General features: G+C 36.4%; 1 protein-coding gene across 3 annotated transcripts in view; it reads left to right on the top strand.

Annotated features, from left to right (window-relative positions):
* Positions 1 to 22066, top strand: part of LOC150110233 (purine nucleoside phosphorylase-like) — a 125424-nt gene that overhangs the window by 91471 nt on the left and 11887 nt on the right. The gene's annotated exons all lie outside the window — the stretch shown is intronic.

Genomic DNA, 22066 nt, shown 5'->3' with positions numbered 1-22066 from the left:
CAATTCACTTTGGTTGGAAAGACATGGGTTCATATCCCAAGAAAAAGATGGAATGAAATTATAGGCTAAGGGGCAAGAATGGGCCAATGGTCTTATAATTTTATTCCATCTTTTCCTTGGTTGTTCTTGACTTCTGTGTCCTTAGTGATATATATGAATATCTTTTTGATAGTCTTAAATTGTCCTTCCTTTCAGTATGTTTGAACCATTAATTTTTCCCCTTTTTTATGCAGTTTTTATGGTTCATATTTTACTTTGACACGAATACTTGATTAGCCATTCTGATGCCGCATTATTTCTCTTCTATATGTATTTCCATAAACACTTCTCCTCTAAACTGGCTGCTATTACCATCTCTCCACTTTACTCATATACAAACATGAGCAGCTGATGGTCAATGCCCAATTACGGTTCAACTCCAAACTCATCAAACCAACTTCTCATCCTCTGCCTTCATTTCCTACATCTTGTTTTTCTTGCCAGAACTGCATAAACTATTATTCTTTTTTTTTTCTTTTTTTTACTTTGATTAGGTTTGAAAATATTACTGATTCATGCCTGTTATCTTTAGGAAGTTTGAAATTTTGGTATCACTGTCAACTTATTTTATATGTGATGTAGAGCATCGAAGGATTTGAAGCAGTTAATTTGTTCTAAAATTTGATTTTCAGTCATGGTTTTATTTTAGATTGGAAATCTTGTTTAGAAGAAATAATTATCTTATTCTGTTAATATTTCTATTCTAAATTTTTTAGTAATTATGATTATGTAGTCATCTACAAACAGTAGCGTATCAAAATACTGATTTTTTTAAAATATTTTTTTCCATTTCTTTACTATTTCATCTACATGGATATTAAATAAGTGATACTGTGCATCCTTAACAGATTCCTCTGATTGGTTTCCATTAAGTAATATCTTCACTGATTCTTACAACTGATTTTGATATGTGAGTTGTTGGTAAGAGCAATTGAGTCAGAATATTTAACTTAGAGTATGATCTATAGTTTGTTCCTAATGACTTTGTCATAGGCTTTTTTTATCTAATAAATATAATATATAAATTCAGCAGCAGTGATTCAAATATAAAACACTGAAATAACACTACTGTTATCGTCCTTCACTTACCACCTCCAATGCTTCAGTTTCTGTTCGATTTCTCAAGCCAATTTTGCGCATCATATCCGTTATCTGTTGAATTATTATTACCTAGGTAATATCACTATAGGCTCACACTAACCATTATGCACATGACACCTATTATTATTATTATTATTATTATTATCCTAAGACCTCGTGGAGTCAGACTCATCTAGGAGGCCCCTTTTGTCATACACACAGCTCATCATACTGTGCCTTAAATTCTCTGCAAACACCACACTCTCAGGTAATGCATTCCAATCATTCACAACTCTCCATGTAAAAAAAAAACTTGCTTCTCACTTCCTTGCTCACAACCTCCTTATATAGCTTCTAGTGATGACCTCTTATTCTCCCACCATTTTATGAAAAAATGTCTTCAATCTGAAGCCTATAACAACCCCTTACTAACTTGTGCATCTCTATCATATCACCCCCCCCCCCTTCCTATCCACTAGACTCTATCAGTAGCAAATTTTATCGTCACAACCTTTCCTCATATTCAACATTCAAGAGATCAGAAACTATTTTGGTTAATTGCCTCTGGACCCTCTTCATCCTTGAAAACCAGGTGACCAAATCTCTGCACAGTAGTTGATATGTGGTATCAGACCTTATACAATAGAACAGAATCTCCTTACTTCTACAAGTTGGTGTCCTCTGCTCCATTGCCAGAATTTGTGGGTTGACCTCTCAATTTTGGCCACATCTCCTCTAAATTTCACATCCACTATTAGTCAGAGATCTCTTATTTTCTCCACCTTCAAAAATATATCCAGACCAAGAGTAAATTCTACATCCCATCTTTTTTTTCAAAATATTTAAAACCTTATATTTTGCAACATTGAACTGGATCCCTATTCCTGCATTCATTCATTCAATCTATTCAAATCTTCTTGTAATGCCAGAACATCTGCTCTGCTTATCATATTCACCCCAACTTTACATCATCTGCAAACAGCTGTATATTCCATTCAAATCTTCCCCAATATCATTAACATACAGGTTAAACATTAGCAATGGTCCTAAAACAGACCCCTGAGGCACACCACTAGTGACTTTCCTCTTCTGTGATACTGCTCCCCCATACATAACTTGTTGATACCTATCAGGCAGCCAATCTGTAACCTAACTAGTTTAATATCCAACCCCATCCACTCTGGTTTGACTATCAGTTTATCATACAGTAATCCAAAAGCCTTTGCAAAGTCTATTGTGTATATCCATCTCTCACATCCAATGCTGCTGTCACCTTGTTGTATAAGTTAGTAGATTACTAAAATATGACCTCCCTTTTACAAATCCATGCTGTCCATTAAAGATAATACCCTTATTGTCAATCCAATTCTGGATCCTGATTCTCATGAATCTTTCCAACACTTTGTCAGGTGTGATTAAAAACCACAATAACTGACAGAGATTGGCCAATAATTTGATACTTGAATTCCGTCATTTTATCTTCAACTTTCTTTGGAACATGACTCAGTGTAAGACATAATAAACAAATGGCAAGGCAGATGTCAACTCCCTGTCACATTCCTTCAAAATACATGGTGATATAACATCAAGTCTCGCAGCATTATTAATATCAAGTTTGCTTAATTCCCCATATACCTCTTCCTCGCTCACAGTTAATCTCTTCTCCTCCTCCTCATTCACTGCTCTCAAACTCTCCATGATGTCACATTCATAAGGATGAAATACCTTTTATGAACTGCTCATTAAATATCTCAACTATATCCTCTGGTAGTTGTCCTTTTATCAATTTGTCTAATCAATGCCATCCTACCATAATCATTCTTATTTTTGCTGTGGTTACATATTGAAAGAACTCCCTGAGATTTTTTTTTTTTTGCTTCATTAGCTAACTGCTGCTCATACTGAACTTTTGCTACCATTACTGAGTCGCCCTCCTCGCCTGTTCTTTGTATTCCTCATGGAATTGATTATTACCACTCCTCTTATGTTGCCTCCATAATGCCTTTTTTCTCTATTGCGTGCTTAATCTCTTCATTGATCCATTTCTCACCTATCTTATTTAATCTTCTGACCTTTGAAATACATTTAGACATTGCTTCTACTAGATAGTTCTTGAATATCACCCGAGCAGCACTGCTCTCCTTTCCACCCAACTCTTCATTTCATGCTACAGCTGCAAGCTGTCTCCTGAGCTTCTCATAATCACGAGCCTTATAGTTCCATGTATACCCTTTCCTCACATGGCTGGCAACCACCCAGTAATCACTTCATGGTCATTCTCACCCAAATGGAGGAGATTTTGATGCCTTATTTATTATAACATCCTTTGATGAGATGATCAAATCCAAGACCCTCAGTTCTTGTGTTCCCTCTGTTACATGCTCTCTTAGGTAGTTGTCCCTCAAAAACTCACTCTTTTTCTTTACTTCTGGTTGCTATCTTGTCATCCCAATCTATATTGCCATATTAATATCACCCATAATGATCGCCCTCTTTTCTACTTGCTTAGCTAATTTGCTTATACATTTCCTGGTCACTACCCCTCCACTATTACCAGGTCAATAGCAACATTCAACAATGTATTTCATTCTATTCACCTCTATCTCACACCATACTGCCTCAAAACCATTATCACTATTTCCTCTTGCATCTCTAGATTGTATGTAAATAACTCTGTCTATCATCAGTAACACTTTCCTCCCTTTTTACCCTTTCTGTCTTCATGAAATAATTGTCAGGATGTCATCTTCATCCAACCATGTCTCACTTATTCCAACACTTTTTGGGTGAACAAACTCAATCAATGCAGCCATTTTGATATTTTATTTTGATAGATTGTCACATAACAAGCTCTTAAATAATTGAAAACCAAATGGACTTCTGAGTTGGATTAGTGACTGGCTGTCAAATAGGTATAAGAAAGTTCTATATGGGAGTGCAGTATCCCAAAAGAGGAGGGTCACTAGTGGTGTACCGCAGGGGTCAATTTTGGGACCATTGTTGTTCAATTTGCATATTAACGATATTAGGATTGGTTTAACTAGTGAATATGCAGATGATGCAAAACTGGGGAGAGCAATGCAGAGCAGAGCCAAGCAGATGTTATGGCTTTACAGGAGGACTTGAATGTTGCAGAGTGTAAGGTTTTAAAATTTGGTAAGCAACGATGGGATGTAAAGTATACACTTAGTGGGGAAACTTTAAACGAGATAGAGGAGATGAGGGACTTCTGAGTGGTGGTGGTGGTGGAGGAGGCCGATCTGAAATTCAGGGGCCAAATTGCACAAGTTGTGAAGATGTTATCGGATAATGGCAATGATGTGGAGGATCCTGACGTGCAGAAATAAAGAGGTTATGATGCCAATATAAGACCTTGATCAGGCCTCTTATATTGATTATTGTGCACAGATTTGGTTGCTAGGTTTCATGATGAAGAGGATATGTTAGAAAGGGTGCAGAGAAGATTCACAAAGGTGGTCAGTGGTCTTTGGAGTACAAGAACAGATTGAGGGAATGTCAATCGCAAAGCCTTGTGAATAGGAGGAAGGGGGGGCATAGAATAGATTTTGAATAGAATGGTAGAGAGAGCATAGAACAACAGGCCATTTCTGGAAATTGTATAAGGAGGGTGTGAGCAGAGGAGTGAGGAGCAGGTTCTTTGCATGGTGAGTGGAATGCATTGCTTGAACATGTTGTGAATGTAGACACACAATAATAATAATTTCATTTCCCTTGTTTCTGATATGTCTGGCAATCATATACAAACATAACTCATTCTTGGATTTATAACAAGTTTCACTGATACCACTATTATTATTGTATTTGAAGGCCTGTGTAGCTCAGTGGAAGTGGCGCTTGCATCCTCTGCACTTGATCACTCGAAGTTAGACTCAGGTTCAAGTCTAGTCGCCTACTGGAGGAACTTTTTCTAAGCCCATCTTTGACTGGTTCCCGAGTTAGTCGATCTCTAGCATGGGTAAACAGGTGGTTTTTTCTCCTGGAAACTCGGGTTTTTCATCCCATAAACTCAAGAAAATTGACCATAGTACCTCACATTATTTTCAGACAGTAACATATCCTCAGGGCTGGTGGAAGCGGGCATGCAGAGCATGCGGGTGCTGCTACGAAGGGGCACCGCCGCCGGGGACAGTTCATAAGTTCATTTTTAAGAAACAAAATTTTTATCATAAAAACAAAAAATTCTTAGAATGATCAATATTAAAATAAATAAGGCCAGATACACCGAATAAAAATTTTTAAAAATTGTATATTGCCACCTCTTTCAGCCAGCTGTTTACAATTTTGCAGCGAGAGCAGACGCTTGCCTGCAGAATGTTGTGTCTACTGCAGTCTATCTAAAGTGAAACGGTGAACATGCGCAGAAATGAATTTTCGTACAAAACATTTGTTGCTAGGTAAACCAGTCATATGGTATGCATCTCAGTAGGCTACTGACAGTAGCGCAATATGGACTATTATTTCGTCTCTGTGTCGTGTTGTGTAATAATTTCTTGTGGGTATAAAATAGAAATGGAATCAAAAATTTAAAAAAAAGTTATCTGATGCACAAAATCGTAAGCGTCATGCTGCGAAAGAAGCAGATATTAAGAAACAAACTGGGGCTCTTAATAAATTTATTAAAATATTCTGATGCAGATTGTAACCAACTCTATACATCAGAAATTAGAGTTGACGAACCGTGCACATAATCCAGTTTTCATGAAAGTACTATTGCTACTATTGAAAAAGATAATAAGATGCATGATTTAAGTGAAAAACAGTTAGGAGAAGATTTAGTTGTAGTTGACCACGAAACTAACACATTGTTAGTCTCTGTAAATTTAGAAGATCCAGGTGAATGGGGAAATATTGATGAAAAATTAAGATTTGTTTTAATTGAAATGGGGCCTGTTCAAAAGAAAAATATAATATATCCCAGAGATACATATGGTCGTAAATTTGGCGACACGTATTATAATAGAACAATGGAACGCGGGTAGCTGGTGCCAAGAACATGGCTCGTTTATTCCGAAACTTTAGATTCTGTTTTTTGCTTTTGTTGCAAACTTTTCACACCTACTGAATCAAGTAGTCTTGTAGAAGGTTATAACAATTGGAGAAATGTAAGTACAACTTTGCATAGACATGAGACTAGTTTAACTCACATGAAAAATTTCTTAAAATGGAAGGAACTTGATAAAAATTTAAAAAACAAAACTACAATTGATTGCCAGACTGAAAGCATGTATGAAATGGAAAAGAAACATTGGACGAGTGTTTTAGAATGCTTGATTGAAATTATAAAATTCCTTGGTAGCCAAAATTTAGCTTTTTGTGGATCATCTGATAAATTATATGAAAGGAATAATGGCAATATTCTATAATTAGTCGAACTGTTTGTGAAGTTTGATCCTGTTATGGAAAATCATGTTGAAAGGGCCCTTAAACGAAACAATAGAGTACACTATTTGAGTAAAGACAATCAAAATGAAATATTGGAAACTTTAAGTAACGTAATCAGGGATACAATTTTAGTATCAATTCGAAAATCTAAATATTATTCCATAATTTTAGACTGCACATATGATGCAAGTAAAACAAAACAAATGACCATTATTATTCGCTTTGTTTCCTGTGACAATGGAATTGTCAAGATCAGAGAAAACTTTTAGATTTTGCAGATATATCAGATTCCACAGGACGTGGTTTATGTGCAACAATAATGGAAAAATGGAACATTCCCATTGAAGACAGGCGAGGTCAAGAGTGTGACAATGGGGAAAATATGAAAGGGAAAAGATATGGGATCCAAAATTTGCTTTTGAACAAAAATTCTCAAGCTCTTTACGTGCCATGTGCTGCTCATACTCTAAATTTAATCATTAACGATGCAGCCAAAGTGAATGCAGTACAATTAGTTTCTTTGCAATTATTCAAGAAATATACAATTTCTTTTCATTCTCTTACAAACGTTGGGCAATCTTAAAGTTCGTAAAAAATTTAACATTGAAACAGCCATCAGAAATGGGATGGGAAAGTAAAATTAATGCAACCCACCCTCTACGATATCAGTTAGGAGAAATTTACGATGCACTTTTTGAAATTTTAAATAATGAAAATTTTAATAAACTCAGCATGGAGCACAAACATTATGTGCTAAAATAAAGAACTACAAATTTATTTGCTCTCTTATAACTTGGCATGATTTAACAGAATAAACCCTGTGAGTAAAATGCTTCAAGACAAAAATATGAACATTACACTTGCTTTAGAATCTATCTAAAACTTAAAAATATTCTTACAAGAGTATAGATCAGATACAAATTTTAAAGAAGTTCTAAAAACGGCAAAAGAACTGAGTGAAGAGGTAGATGGAGAACAAGAATTTAAAACTGGTACAGAAGTTCGACGATGAAAGAAGACATGACAATTTGACTACGAGTATCATTACAAAATGCCACAATTGCCAGAAGATAAATTAGAGTGGATGTGTTTTATACACTTCTAGACGTTGCAACGTGTTTGTTAATAGAACGTTTTGAACAACTAAAAACAGATTATGATAATTTCAATTTCTTGTATAGATTACTACAAATTAACAACGAAGATTTACGAAAAAATCAGTGCCTCCATAGCGCAATTGGAAGAATGACAGTATGTTGCACCCTTCGATTAGAAAAGGCCTAAGTTCGATTCTCGTCATGATGGAAGGATATCTTTATATGGACTTTTTCAATCGAAAGTGAGTTAGCCGATCTCATATGGAGGTAGCAGGATTTTTTCTCCTGGAAACTCTGGTTTTTCATCCTGCGTACAGACAAATCAGCCCTTCAGAACACACGCAATTTACAGACAAAAAAATACTAGCTCTGGTGGTTGTGGGCAGTAGATGACATTGATGTAGGTGATTGGTAGTAGAGGTTCTGTGTAGTAGTGGAGACGGAGAGTTGTACAGTAGGTGTTCCTCCCGTGATGAGTCTTCGGACTCCTTGGAGGTGTCACGAGTAATAATAATAAAATTATGAAGATTCAGAGATTCTCTTGAAGGATGGTGACAATAAAGATGTAAATGCGATAGAACTATATGACGAGTTATGTGCTTTCTGGGATATTTTTCGGAAGGATAATTTAAATATTCAAAACTCTTTCAATATTCTTAATTTTATTGCGTCCAATAATTTATCTTTCCCTAACTTTTCAATTGCTTTAAGAATACTATTAACCTTACCTATTAGTGTAGTGAGCAGAGAACGTTCCTTTTCCAAGTTGAAATTAATTAAAACCTACTTAAGAACAAGTATGTCAAAAAATAGGCTTGTTAGTTTGGCGTTAATAGGTATTGAAAATGACATGTGCAGAATTAGACGTTAAGACCATTATTCCTAATTTTGTGAATATGAAATCAAAAACACTAAAATTTTAATTTAAAAAATTTCAAGTATATTTATGTAATTTAATTTATTTTCTGTTATTCTGTGAAGATTTTATTTTTCGAATACTTATATTAAATGTTCTAATTATTTCTGAATTCTTTTCTTATTTTCTCATCTATCTTGAGTTTCTTTTATATTCCTAAAAGATAGTTCCACTTGTAAAAAGTTTTTAATAATTTTTATAAGTTACTAAGAATTTAGTAACTTGTAAAATGCAAAAATTTTTTAAACTTTAGTTCAAATAAATTTTAACTTTAATTAAAATTCATTTTAATTTTGTTAATGATTCGGGTCAGTGAGAAGGCTATAATCCTTGTATCATTATATTCAACGATTAAAGTGAAGTGGCTTTATCAAAATTTGCTTTAAATTTTGAGAATTTTTTGAATAATCGGATTTTTAACGATGATCCTGCCTAGTCAACACCCCCTTGTTCATTACATTTAGCGAACCAACGTGTGGCTGTTCTGTCTAAATTTATTTAAGAAATTTCGAATAATTTAAATTTTTATTATTGTAAAAGAACCACACACGTCCGGATAGTTACAGGGGTGCTTAGATAGAAATTGCATGCGGGCGACAAAGACCCTAGCACTGGCACTGCATATCCTGTTAGGGTTAGGTACCAAGAGATCGCAGCACTTGCTTGTTGGTCTCTTCGTCAGTGGCTGCCTATAATTAGTGATAGACATGGGCCAGCTATCTCTGATTGACTACTGGCAGAGACTGAACTGCCCACTCAGACTCCAAAAGCTAGATAGGGTATAAAGGCCTCACCAACTCCCTATAAGGGAATTAAAGGTTTTAGCTGATTTGATTTATTTATTATTGCATTTTGATGTGACTTCTACATACTTTCCTTGAGCAGTTTCTTTTTCTCCTTACTTGTTCGAGAACCCTCTTCAAATCTAACTGTTTTCCTTTTTTGTTTTCTTATTCCTGTCAAGATGTCATTCTCATCCAACCATGTTTCACTTATTCCCACTTTTTTCAAGCATACACTTAATTAATGCACAGTTTAATTTCCTTTATTTCTGATACTCCTGGCATTCATATTCATAAATAAACATAATTCATTTCTTGGTCTATAACCAGTCCTACTCATGCTATCCCCCATTTGTGGTGTCTCCTGATCTTCTCTCCCACATAACCCTCAGATACAATCCCCACCCCATGTATTCCTGACCATTGCATTCCTATGCTTGACCATCCACATATGTGCATTCATTACCACTTTTAGAATCCACTCTTGTTACTCTGTGTCTTCCTGATCTCCCTGGCCCACCCCATTTTCCTGTCCAACTTGCATTTGTTCTCATATTCTCTTCTCCATTCACAACCACCCCAGTTTCACCTGATTCACTCTCCTGCTTATTTACATCATCTTTGACTTCTGCATTATTCACTACACTTCTTTCCAGCAGCAGTAGCAGCATTTCCAAATAACTCGCTCCCAAACCATTCAGATGCAGTTCATTACTCTTATACAGTCATTCCATATGTTCACAAACTGCACTCTTTTTTCTTCATACATTTCTGCTAAAATTCCATTCAAGATCTTTGCTCTCCACAGCAACTCATTGTCATACCTTGGCAACACGCAAACCACTGTTCCTACCACACTGTTGTCTTTCACTCTCCTCAATAATCTTCTGATATCCAATCTCACATTCTCCCTATGCCCAACCAAATCATTTGTCCCAACTACAATCACTAACTCCCTCGCATGCTTACTTCTCATATCCAGTTCCTCTTTCATCCTGTTCATTCTCTCTCCTGAAAAATATATCTTGTGCCTCCTCTCATCCACCACAACTTTTATGATAGAATCTCAATATAGTGCTTATTGTGCTATTCTTGATCATTTGCTACTTCTTTCTCTCTGCTATCTTTTTTTTTTCTTTTGCACTCTTCAGTTCATATCCACCATACATTTAATTTCATTTTGCACATGCCTCATTTCATTCTTCATCTTAATCATATCATTTTTTCAACTCTTGCATTCCAGAAATTGTTCCCACTTTGCTCTGTCAGCCAGACTTTCTTTCATTTCCATGCCAGCTCTTACTTCATTAGTCAGCCGCACTTCTGCTTCCTTAATTACACTTGTTTTTCCTTTTTTAATAATTTCCCTATTCACAGTTACATTCTCTATACTCATATTCTCATCTTGCTATCATTCTTAGTCTTATATCCTTCATTGTCGTTCACCTTTTTTGCTGGTATTCTTCACTTACAGCTTCCTACTATCATTCAAATCACCACAGTCCATTAACATATCACACTTTCTACAGAGCCTCACTTCTCTTGTTTAATCTCTCAACAAACATATCTGCCACATTTGCCCATGCATACATCTTACATTCCCAGTAAAAACTATCTTGGTAAAATCCACACTACTCAGCACACTCAATTTTTGTGCCACACTACTCAACACACTCAACATTTGCCACCATTAATGTTATTCTGAAAAAAATGCTTCAAATTGATTAACTATGAAATACAAACACACACCATACTCAGTCACAACTAAACCTGACTAAAATTATGCTAAAATTACACTGAAGTTATATGTTGCTAACAATTAACATCGAAACCTGTTTGCTTTGGTCTAGATCAGTGGTCGATATCGATCCCCAGGGGTAGATATAACATTGTTAGGGGTCGATAGAAAAATATAATACATCATTGTACGGGTAATATTTAATTCGGTTAACTTGGATTACCTCAATCCTGAATGACAATGCAATTAAGAGTGAATTGCAGGAACAGTGACAAGAATATGACCTGTAAGATGGAGCAAGGTCATGAAAATAGTTACGGAGGCCAATCAAGTAGGCCAAAATGACGTATTTACCAATAAATGGATGTTGTGGTTCCTGCCCGGCTGGTGCAGCAGGAGCGAGATGGCAACACATGTGCGGTTGCTTATTTACTTATACTTACACATATTCAATCCCAGTCTCATTTTTGCGCATCAATATACAAGTGAGCATTAATGTTCTAAAATTCATCAACGTGCATATTATAATTCAATCGTTATTCATTCACAAACTAAACTTCTCTATGTTAAAAAGTTGAGCAGGGCTGGTAGTAATACCAGTAGTTTATTAATATTAATAAATTATATAAATATCTTGAAATAACTAGTAATACCAATTGAAAAACTAGTAATACCAGTGATATTACTAGTGATAGTAATATAATAATATATACTATATTATACATACAATAAACTCTGTAACTATAAAATAAACAGTCTAAAAACTCACATAAGCGTCTTTTTTGCTTATCCTACTATAATTACGTAATAGTAAAATAGAGGGGATCGATAAAACGTCAAACTCTTGAAGGGGTCGATGGTCAAAGAAGTTTGGCGACCCCTGGTCTAGATATTTCCAAAATTAATTCATACTCAATGTTCTCTCTAGTTTGAAATGGCACAGTTCTGTTCACTGGGAAATCCACCTCATTAACAATTTCACTAGCATTACTCTTTGCTGCTACTCTATTGTTCTTTTGCAGTTTTAGCACCATATATTTTAGTTGGCCTGGTTGGCTGAGTGGTTAGTGTATCTGCTCTCCATCCAAAAGGCTGTGGGTTCGAATCCCGCCGTGGACATGGATATTTGTGATTGTCTGTGAAAATAATAGTGGTGATGGTGGACAGTAGATGGTGTTGGTGTAGATGAGGCAGTTTGTGGATGGGGTTGAGTGGTGGAGACAGAGAGTTGTAGAGTAGGTGCCCTCCCTTGATGAGTCTTAGGACTTCCTGGAGGTGTCTAATAATAATATTTTATTTTTACTTTAATATTAACGATATTCTAACAAAATATTAGGAAATATATAAATACTGCAATGACACAAAAATCAGCCATAATATTGCTATAAAAACTAATTATTTTGAAAGAAAATAACAATAAAATCTTGATGAGTCTTAGGACTTCCTGGAGGTGTCTAATAATAATATTTTATTTTTACTTTAATATTAACGATATTCTAACAAAATATTAGGAAATATATAAATACTGCAATGACACAAAAATCAGCCGTAATATTGCTATAAAAACTAATTATTTTGAAAGAAAATAACAATAAAATTCATAAATCTATTTATGAACAAAAGCAACAAAAGAACAAAATTTCAACAAAAGCATTAAACACACTGACCTTTCTATGTCTCCTAAAGTTCAAATTTTTATCGAGTGACAATATTTCTAGGATCAGAGTTGCATTTTCCTGCTGACTTACTGATGTCAACTTTTAGCAATTTGCCAGTTTCCATTGGAAAGGTCAGAACGACAGTGTTGAATTTCCTGTTTTTTTAGCCTCGATCAAGTTGTGTACCATTGATGTGATTAGTTTGGAGAGTTTGTTAGCATTGTCTGAGGAAGATATACTTGCATTGCAGTGCTGATAATCGAGCAATTTAATCTTGGTTTCCAGCATTTAGATTTGGAGGAGAAAGTTTTGTTCGTATTTTTAAGGTACTGTTCGAGGCTTTTCACTGCCCCCCCCCCTTTTTTTTTTTAAACAGAAGCTGCTTTTCTGAAGAGAAGCATAGCAAACAGAAGAAAGGATGGTTGAGGTCAATGAGTAATTTGTGTGCTGATTCCTCTATTTTTTGGGAGGAAGTATGTAGCCAGTGGCAACAGAGATCACACATTAGACCTTTTTTTTTTCCTTATTAGTAATATCAATTTGGCAACTGCAGCAGACTTGGTATTATCATTCAGTTTAACAGTGATCGATAGTGCTGTGGGGTGAGACCCAAAGTGCTCTGCCATCATTGGTCTTTGTTGCCACCATCTTTACTTTGCATGGTAGGCATAGTGAGCACTGACATGGCTGATATTTAGTTGAATAAATAATTGACTTGATGCACTCCAAATACTTATGGGTTGTGCAGAGGTAATCGTCTCCTCAGTACTCACTGTTGTGATTTCCATTTCTTGGATAATCTTGGGGAGAAACATTTGCAATAACAATAAAATATGAGAGCACAAGTTTAGAGTAACTTATTCCCAGGCACCATGTATCATCTTATCCGAGATGGCCTCCAAATTAACACTTCATGGTCACCTTCACCAGTGAAAGGTCAAGCCTGACATCTCAGTTATGATCAATTCCTCTTATGCAAAGACCAAATCCAATTCCTACTCATCATCTTCCATGTTCCCTAGCCTATAGCAGCATTCCCACTAAATATCCTTCCTGCCCACCTTCACCTCACAGCATGCACTTTCAAAACCATTAATGCCATTTCCTTCCAAATTCTCTACTCTGAAAGAACACAATTCTTGACTTATCATAACATTACGCATTTGCCCTTCCTCTTCTGCTCAAATATGCTATACCTTTATACTTTTATTCCTGTCCATATATCACCTTCTGTCGACTATGTTTCACTGATTCCAATAATCTTGGAGCAGGCTGAGGCTATCAGTATTACCATTTCACTTTCTTTATTTCTGATTCTCCTAGAATTTGTATAAAGAAACATCGGTGCTTTGTCTTCATTTTAATACCTAATGTTATTTCCTCCAGATTCCTTTTAACTCTGCAGTCTGCCATACATTCTCCCATTTCACAAGTGACTATCTCGAGAAGAGATTACCCCTGCTACCATCCGCCCTGACAATACCGGTTTCCCTGTCCAAATACTCTCAGCATATGATCTCTAGTATACAGCTGGTTCTCTTCTTTCTTCAAATACCCTCCAAACATCCACATATTCCAGACCTGTTTTTTGATATTGTCACTATCATGCCATCCATTATTGCTGCTGTCCTCAGTTCTGTATTACTCATATCATATCTGGACAATAAACTCATTATCTTCCTTTACACACTTTCTGCTGTTCCTAATGTAAACATCACTATTATCTCATCTACATTCTCATCTCTTTATTGCCATACACATTCTCTGTCCATACTACAGGCATGCACTCCTCTAACAATCTGTTCTATGCACCACAAATCATTGCATCTCCATTCATTACTCTCCTCACAAATCCATTCATTCCTTGCTCACATGCATAACATTCCTTCCTTTCTCTCACTTAATTGCCTTCCTCTTGTCTCTTTCCCTGTACTCTCTCCTTTCTCTTATTCCCTCTTTCCCTGATTTGTATTATCTCTCTCCTTTTCTCATTCTTATAAGTTTCTTTAGTACTTCTTATTCAACTCATATCAGTCAACCTTTCTAGTCTTCGAATCTCTCTCTTTCTTCGCATAAGTTAAATTATTTTTCATACTTTCCACTTCTTCTTTCAGCACCTCTATCTCTCCAAGTATCCTACCATCACTTAAGATTCACTGACAGTCATCACCATCCTTTAGGTCTTCGATATCTTCAGTCCCACTACCTAATGTCAACTCCATCGCCACTCATGCTTGCCATCTTCCCCTTCCTAAATCATGCTACTCATAACTCTCTCAGCAAATGCTTATTTCTGTAGCATCACTGTCACTACCACTGAAGCCTGAGATACTGATGTTGAAATCACTCAACTCCTCTCATTGTCTACATTCCCTGCAAATGTACACTCCTGCATCTCTTACATGTCACATTTCTAAATGATGGGAAGGATGCATGTTGCAGGCTGAGTATGCTACAAAATCTTCTATTATTATACTTAATAATCTTTAAATGCCAAACTTGGTATTTGGTGGCCAACATAATAGAAGGAAAGGGTACAGTACACAAAGCAATATATTGGAAAGTACTTCATTCAAAAACTTCCAAATGCAAAAACATCACAGTCAATGCAGCTAAAATTTACACTTGAGTTTATAATAAATTGCCAATAATTAACCAACCAAACAGCCGCATGGATAAAAAAAAAATCAATAAAATATATCAAAATTATAAGTTTGTATACTTTTTTATTACAATAGTATCTAAATGTTATATTAACCCTGATGGACATTTTGCATGTAATTACATCAATTAATTATTGATGTATATCATGTCAAGGCCAGTTTAGTAGTTAATATCAATCAGTCATTTTTTGTTTTACCACATATTGCAGAACACTGAAGTATTTGTCTTATAGTGGTAAATTCCTATATATTTTGTCCAGTTAATCTTTATCTCACACACACACACACTAGATGACCTCAAATTCATTTCTGATTTCTACTCTGGTTGGATTTAATTCCTCTACAATCATTAGCAATACTCCCCTACTTTCACATCTTCCTGTAAAGATATCCCTGCTAAGAACTCTTTGCCTTTCTCTCTGGTAGTTCTGGGTATTGGTGAATATGCATGATATCCAATTATCAGGTTGATGGTTATGCAAGTAACTCTCAAAACCTGACCAGTTCAAAAGTTAGCACAATTCCACGTCCACAGCCATAAGAATTGAAGATTCTTATAATTATTAACAGATATTCACGAAATGAGCAGTCTCATCATGGATGATCCAATTTGGCATGTTCTTTACCCATACTTGTCAGTCATGGGTAAAGAACATGCCAAATTGACCACTGATCAGTGGAAAAGAGTAATTTTTTCTGATGAGAAAAAGTTTAACCTGTAGGGTGCAGATGACAGGCAGGCAGTTCATAGACGATCAGGAGAAAAATTCACCCATGACTGTCTGGTGTCAACAGTCAAATTCTCAGCCAGTCAGATGATTTGGGGCTGCATGTCATATCATGGTGTTGGTCGCTTGCATTTCACAAAAGGTTTGAATGCACAAGTGTGCCAGAAAATTTTAGAAGAAGAATTGCTGCCTACTATAAGAGTACTGTAACGACAAACTGCATCTTTCAGATGACTCTGCCTTTTGTCATTGGTGTAAGTGATGCTATTATAACACAAAAATGTACCATACAAATTGAGTGTAGTACTTAAAAAAAAACTTTAGTTTTTGTTGCAGGTTAATAAGTGGCTTAATGAACACTCGATTCAGCAACTACCATGGCCAGGTAATAGTCCAGATCTCAATCCCTTTGAGAATTTGCGATACCAAATGGAGACTGAAATAAACAAGAAGTAGCTGAAAACACTTCAGGAGCTCCAAAAAAGCATTATTAGTGTATGGAACCATGAATTGACAGTTGCATCCATCAGGAAATTGATTTTGTCAATCATCATTATCATCATCACATTCTTGACATGTACCTTCAAGGGGGTGTAGGGAGTGTACAAGATATGATAGCTTATATTTCTGTTTTCTAAGGCACTTACTGTATCAATCTACCTATATCTTGGTCTTCCTCTGGCTCTTTTTCCTGCCAATCTGGCAGAGAACACTTGTTTTGTTAATCTTTCCTCTGCTATTCTGTTTAAGTAACCATACCACCTGAGATTAGCTCTGCTAACACATTCATGGATGCTAACAATGTTAAGTTCTAATAAATCACTTAAGGAATTGACAACGTAGATACGAATATAAATTAAATTACACTTTAATAAATATTTCCGATATTTCGGCAACGTCACGTTACCATCTTCAAAAGGAACTTACAAAATAGGCACGTGCACGTAGGCACTACAGCACAGTAACTGAGAATGAAGTGATGAAGCTATTGATCTCCTAAAAGTCCCGATGGTGCCCCCTAGCGGGCTAAGTAGGTGTTCTTGGCCGTTAGGCTGAAGGTCTGCTGATGTAAGCCTCCCAAATTTGGGGCGGTCTCATACAACCAAATTTGTTGAGGTTTCGAGAGTTTCTTAGGGTTTCTTATTCGAAACCCTAAGAAACTATTTACGGAATCAGCTGAGGCTGATTCCATAAATAGTCTTTCAAATTTGTATTTGCTACCATGTATTACTGTAGCTTTCTTCCACCATATTCTGTGGCGTGTATCAGAGCATGGTCTGCAAGACCAGAATGGCTGTACTTGTGAAAACGGATGTAGTCCTTGTGTTCCAAAATTCTGATATTCACTGTCCTGCCTGTTTGGCCAAAGTAAAACAGTTTACAGCTGCAAGGGACCTGGTATACACCAGGTAGGTCTAGGGGAAGTGGTTGGTCTTTAGTGGAGCGGATAAGGGATGCCAATTTTCTGTATGGTCTGTAAACAGGAGGTTACAGACCGTACAGCTCTAAAGGAAACTTTAGAGCTAATCCAAGCTAAATTTTCTCCCGATATCTCAGCCCTATTTCAGTTCACAATGAACTCAGGCTATTTCGTTTGGCAGGGAAAATTCTACAAACAAATAGAGGGGACAGCCATGGGTTCACCACTCTCCCCACCCTTGGCCAATTTCTTTATGGAGACCTTTGAAGAAAAAGCCTTAGCCTCTGCTCCACAAAAACCAACCATATGGCTTCGCTACGTTGATGATGTGTTCGCTATTTGGCCACATGGCTCTGATGCACTCCTTCTTAACACACTTAAACAACCAACACCCCAGAATCAAGTTCACTCTGGAAAAAGAGGAAAACAACAGCCTCTCTTTCCAAGACACGCTAGTCACCAGCCAGCCTGATGGAACCTTGGTTTTCTCAGATTATAGAAAACCCACCCATACAGACAGGTACATTCACCAACAATCTTCCCCCACCTCACAACAATATGGAGTGGTGAAAACACTATACAACAGGGCTAAACCAATCTGTTCTAACGACATGGCCCTAAACACTGAACTAAATCACATCCTTAACACTTTCTCAGCCAATGGCTACTCCCCCAAAAAATTCCAAAATATATTGAAACCTACAACCCGCCCCCCCCCCCCCTCCACAACACCTCTAAATCCATCACCATTCCCTACATCTGAGGCACCTCGGAAAAAATTACCAAAATCTTAAAATAACATGACGACCTCCTGTTACAGACCATACAGAAAATTGGCATCCCTTATCCGCTCCACTAAAGACTAACCACTTCCCCTAGTCCTACCTGGTGTATACCAGGTCTCTTGCAGCTGTAAACTGTCTTACTTTGGCCAAACAGGCAGGACAGCAAATATCAGAATTTCGAAACACAAGGACTACATCCGTTTTCACAAGTACAGCCATTCTGGTCTTGCAGACCATGCTCTGGATACATGCCATAGAATACGGTGGAAGAAAGCTACAATAATACACCGTAGCAAATACAAATTCGAAAGACTGTTTATGGAATCAGCCTCAGCCCTAAGAAACTCTCCAAACCTCAACAAATTTGGTTGTATGAGACTGCCCCAAATTTGGGAGGCTTACATCAGCAGACCTTCAACCCAACGGCCAAGAACACCTACTTAGCCCGCTAAGGGGACACCATCAGGACTTTTAGGAGAACAATAGCTTCATCACTTCATTCTCAGTTACTGTGCTGTAGTGCCTACATGCACGTACCTTTTTTGTAAGTTCCTTTTGAAAATGGCAACATGACGTTGCCAAAATATCGGAAATATTTATTAAAGTGTAATTTAATTTATATTCGTATCTACGTTGTCAATTCCTTAAGTGATTTAGTAATGCATAACCAATGTATAAGCCTGTCTACGAGAATGTTAACTTCTTTTCTAATATTCTCATTTTTAATATGATATTGCCATTGATGTCATATGTTCATCCCTTTAATCTTTCTCAGGACTCTCATATCTGTCGTCTCTAGTCTTTGGTCTATTTCTAATCCAGCTCTCAGATCCATAAGTTAAAATTGGCTTGAACACTGTCTTGTATACAGCTAATTTAGTGTTTTGACTAATTTCTCTCTTGTTCCATATAAATTTATTCAGTTGACTTCAAACCGTATCAACTTTGTTGATTCTGTTGTCTATTTCCATATTTAATTTACCATCTTCACTAAAAATCGTGCCTAAGTAGCTGAAATGTTTTACTTGTTCTATAGGTTCTCCATTGCAGTTGATAATTTCAATGTTTCTGCTGATTTTCATTGTCTTTGTCTTGTTATTGCTGATTTTCATACCAAATTTATTACAACAGTTATTCAATTTGGTTAGGGAATCTTGCAGACTTGTATTGGATTTATTTAGAAATATAACATCTGCATAAAGTAAAGAGGCTGAGATTAACATCTGCAATTTTGATATCAGGTTTAATACCACTTTCCTTCATAATGTGATCCATATAGATAATGAACATCTTTGGCTGACACCAGATTTAACATTAAACCTATAAAGTATAATCCTATATTTCAATTCTAACTGCTGCCTTACAATTCAAATAAAGACTAAGTATTGCTTGATATAATGCCCCATTGGCATTATATCATACAACTCTAGCGTTTTGAATAGCTTCTTTCTTGGCATCTTGTCATATGCCTTTTCCAGATCTACAAAACTTAAATACGGATGTTTTTATATTCCCATGATTTCTCAACTGTCTCTCGTAAAGTGAAAATCTGATCATGACAGCCTCTATTTGGCCTGAATCCAGCTTGTTCTTCAACAAGCTTCTCTTCCACAATCCTTCTCAACTGATTCTCAAGTATACTTGCATAGATCTTACTAGGAACACTCAGTAGGGAAATACCTCTGTAATTCTCACATGCAGTTTTATTTTCCTTTTTATATATGGGTACTATGAGAGCTCTACTCCAATCATCTGGAATTTGTCACTCTGTCCAGGCCTTCTGAACTATGCAGTACAGCCACTGTAAGACTTTTATACCTCCATACTTGAGCATTTCTGATCAAATATCATCTACTCCTGCTGCCTTTCCACATTTCAGGCTTTTGATTATTTTTTCTACTTCAAGTATGGATATCTATTCCTAATTGCATGTCTGTTGAGTGTTTTTTACTACTGTGCTGTCATCACTGTTTGTTTCATTTAGCAATTTTTCGAAGTAATTACTCCATACATCAAGTTTATCTTTTTCACCACTTTTCATGTCATCTTTATCAACTCTAATGCCTTTTACAGCACTCTTTCCTCTATTTCTGAGCTTTTTTCCAAACAACCTCCAAAATATCTTGCCATCTTCTTGATTTTATCTTCTATGTTCTTGCTAAAGTCTTCCCATGACTTTTGTTTAGCTAGTTTTACGCAGTGTTTAGCTTTCTTACATTTGTCTCTATATTCTCTAAGAGCACAAGCTGACTTATTTGCCAGGAACTTTTGATATGCTTTTTTCTTTTCCTTCATTGCCTCTTTAACTTCCTGTGTCCACCATGGAGTTCTGATTTTTCTATCCTTGCATCACCACATGCCTCTCTGGCTGAATCAATCAATGATTTCTTCAGGATTTGCCACTGAATCTCCAAGGTTTGGTTCTTGTTATGAAACTCTTTCATTTTTTCTTGATTAATATTTGTGTATTTTAGTCTACAGTTCACATCTGAGAGCTGCTCAACTTTTATTCTCTTTAAAACTTTCTTACATGTTATTCTTTTCAAAATGACATTCAATTTTATTCTGCTCAAGACTAAATAGTGATCACTTCCAATTTCAAATCCTCTGTACACTCTGGTGTCCTGCACCAGGGAGAAAACATCACTATCAACAATAACATAGTCAATGAGACTTTTCTTATTCCTTGCCTCTTCTCTCCATGTGAATTTGTGCACATTTTTATGTTGGAACATTGTGTCAGTAATAACCAGTCCATATCCTGAGCTGGAATCCAACAGGTATTTGCCAATTATTTGCTTTGCTCTTTTCTCCAAATTTTTCCAAAATATTTTTGTATGTCTGACAGTCATTTCCTACTCTGCTATTTAGATCCCAACAAGAACCAACTTTTCATTTTTCATTGAGTCAGTTGCTTTCTCTAAAGCCTCAAAAAAAAAAAAATCCCCCACTTCTACTTTAGTAGAACCTTCTGTGGGACCATAGGCACAAATAAGTCTCATTGTCCAGTTCCCCATTCTGATATTTGCCCACATCACTCTTGATATTGTCTGCCATTCAAGAAGATTAGCCTAGTATTTAGTGTTGAATACTATAGCTATTCCTTGATTGTCATTGCCTGAATATAACATTTTGTATTTATTGCTCAGAAAGATCTCGCCAGTTTTTCTTTTTTGTTTGTCAATCCTGTTATGTCAATATGGTACTTATCCAGTTCCTCAGCTGGCTCCATTTCTTTGCCATTCATGCTTCTTATGTTCATGGTACCGATCACGAACATCTGGTGATGTTGAGTCAGTGTGTGTTTCAGGTTTTGTTCCAGTAGCTGACTTTTCTCTTCGTCCTGGTGACACCCCAGCTGGCATAAAATTCTGTCATGTTGTACCATAATTTTATTTGTAGTTTACCCCCCCCCCTCCCAACCGGCCATGATGTCTATAGATGTCCAGCTAAATCTGGATACAATTCTGTAACACCTATTGAATAACGTGCATAAGAAGTGCAATTTGGTCTCACTATTTCATCCACCTCAGTCGGTAAGGAGGTTAAGCCAATAAGAATACAATTTGGTTGGCTAAATTCCAAATTGCCAGCCCATCCTCGTTTGTTCAGTATCCAGGTAGATACCTATTGGGGTGCACCATGAGAAAGTGAGGATTGGACATTAGGTCAGAAGCCCTGGTCGGTTCCCTGCATTCCTTCAAATTCTATGTGGAGGTCTCCTCTCAGTTATACAGCTTTGACCCTTAAGCACCCC

This window comes from Typopeltis vanoorti, chromosome 1 (assembly GCF_054136105.1).
Source record: "Typopeltis vanoorti isolate ZY-2024b chromosome 1, IOZ_Tvanoo_1.0, whole genome shotgun sequence".
Taxonomy (NCBI): Eukaryota; Metazoa; Arthropoda; class Arachnida; order Uropygi; family Thelyphonidae; genus Typopeltis; species Typopeltis vanoorti.
This window is presented reverse-complemented; position numbering and strand designations above follow the sequence as displayed.